General features: G+C 44.4%; 1 pseudogene; it reads left to right on the top strand.

The window, feature by feature from the left end:
- The first annotated feature begins 489 nt into the window (after nucleotides 1–489).
- Nucleotides 490–1,854, top strand: LOC149168370 (18S ribosomal RNA; annotated as a pseudogene).
- Nucleotides 1,855–2,108: the final 254 nt, after the last annotated feature.

Below are 2,108 nucleotides of genomic sequence, written 5' to 3'. Positions count from 1 at the left end.
TACTACTGTCCAAGTGGATTCCTAGGTGGTCTCTATGTGGGGCAGGGAGGGTTGGGGCTCATTGATAATATAGAGGTTTCATGGTTAGTAATTCTCCATTTATTTCCTTTGCATCGAGGCTGCTGCAGGCAATCGGGAGATCGAGGTCCACCATTGCTGCTATCCGGGTGGACTCCTAGGTGGCCTCAGTGTGGGGCGTGGAGGCTTTTGGAGGCATTTCTAAGGGAGTGGGTGAGTGATCACTCATTTTCTTGTTGGTTGGGGCGTGTTTATGAACTCCAAAGAGGCCTTGGTGCTTTTTGGCTCTGTAGGTCTACCCATTTGTTCACCATGTCCTTGGCATGTTGAGTGTGCTTCCTTCTTGGGATGCAAGAGGTGCAAGGCATAAAAGTTTTACATGATATTTTGTTATCTCTTTGACTTGATGGGTGTTCAGGTTGGCTCTTGGTAAGAGAGTGCCCTGGAATACCCTTTAAAGTGGGAGGGTGCTACCTCGTTGATCCTGCCAGTAGTCATATACTTGTCTCAAATATTAATCCATTCATGTCTAAGTATGAACTAATTTAGACCGTGAAACTACAGATGGCTCATTAAATCAGTTATAGTTTTTTTGATGGTATCATACTACTCAGATAACCACAGTAATTGTAGACCTAATATGTGCACCAAGCCCCGACTCTTTGGAAGGGATGCAGTTTTTAGGTAAAAGGCTAGTGCAGGCTTGCCCGCTTCTCCGGTGAATCATGATAACTCGACGGATCACACAACCCTTGTGCTGGTGATGCTTCATTCAAATTTCTACCCTATCAAATTTTGATGGTAGGATAGAGGCCTACCATGGTGGTGACGGGTGACAGAGAATTAGGGTTCGATTCCAGAGAGGGAGCCTGAGAAATGACTACCACATCCAAGGAAGGCAGCAAGCGCACAAATTACCCAATCCTGACATGGGGAGGTAGTGACAATAAATCACAATATTGGGCTCATGGAGTTTGGTAATTGGAATGAGTACAATCTAAATGCCTTAACGAGGATCCATTGGAGGGTAATTCTGGTGCCAGAAGCCATGGTAATTCCAGCTCCAATAGCGTATATTTAAGTTGTTGCAGTTAAAAAGCTTGTAGTTGGATCTTGAGTCGTAAAGGTCGGTTCGCCTACTCGGTGTGCACCTGCCCTTCCATTCCTTTTGTCAGTGGCGTGCCCCTAGCCTTAATTGGCTGGGTCACGGCTCCATTGTTGTTACTTTGAAAAAATTAGAGTGCTCAAAGCAAACCTATGCTTTGAATACATTAGCATGGAATAACATGATAGGAGTCTGGTCCTATTGTGTTGGCCTTTAGGACCAAAGTAATGATTAATAGGGACTGTCGAGGGCATTTGTATTTCATTATCAGAGGTGAAATTCTTGGATTTATGAAAGATAGACCACTGTGAAAGCATTTGCCAAGGATGTTTCCACTAATCAAGAATGAAAGTTGGGGGCTCGAAGATGATCAGATACCGTCCTAGTCTCAACCATAAACGATGCCGACCAGGGATCGGCGGATGTTGCTCTAAGGACTCTGCCAGTACCTTCTAAGAAATCAGAGTGTTTTGGTTTAGGGGGGATTATTGGTCTTCAATGAGGAATTCCTAGTAAGAACATATCATCAACTCGTCTTGACTATGTCCCTACCCTTTGTACACACTGCCTATTGCTCCTACTGATTGAATGATCTGGTGAAGTGTTCGGATTGCGTCAACGATGGTTGTTCGTCGTTGTCAACATCATGAGAAGTTAATTGAACCTTATCATTTAGAGGAAGGAGAAGTCGTAACAAGGTTACCATAGGTGAACCTACAGTAGGATCATTGATAGCAAGGGTTTTCTTTTTTGGTTCAGGTTGGTTGGGTTTCAATTGCAATGTGGGACTGTGTGGTGTGTCTCTAGGGAAGCGGGTTTGGTGTTTGGTGGGAACATTGTTGGTTGCTTGTCTTGAGGTAACGCTTTTTTTCGTGTGTGTGCTTGCAAGCCATGCTTGTGCTTGTCCCAACCATCCTTTTTTTTCTTTCCCCCAATGTGTTTTTGTAGGTGGTTCGGAAGCTTGTTTCTTGGGATCCCTTCCTAC

This window comes from Pinus tabuliformis, chromosome 4_2 (assembly GCF_031772625.1).
Source record: "Pinus tabuliformis cultivar Carrire ecotype Pingquan chromosome 4_2, CPIR1, whole genome shotgun sequence".
Lineage (NCBI taxonomy): Eukaryota > Viridiplantae > Streptophyta > Pinopsida > Pinales > Pinaceae > Pinus > Pinus tabuliformis.
The sequence above is the reverse complement of the archived record's forward strand: the minus strand, read 5'-3'. Positions and strand labels throughout refer to the sequence as shown.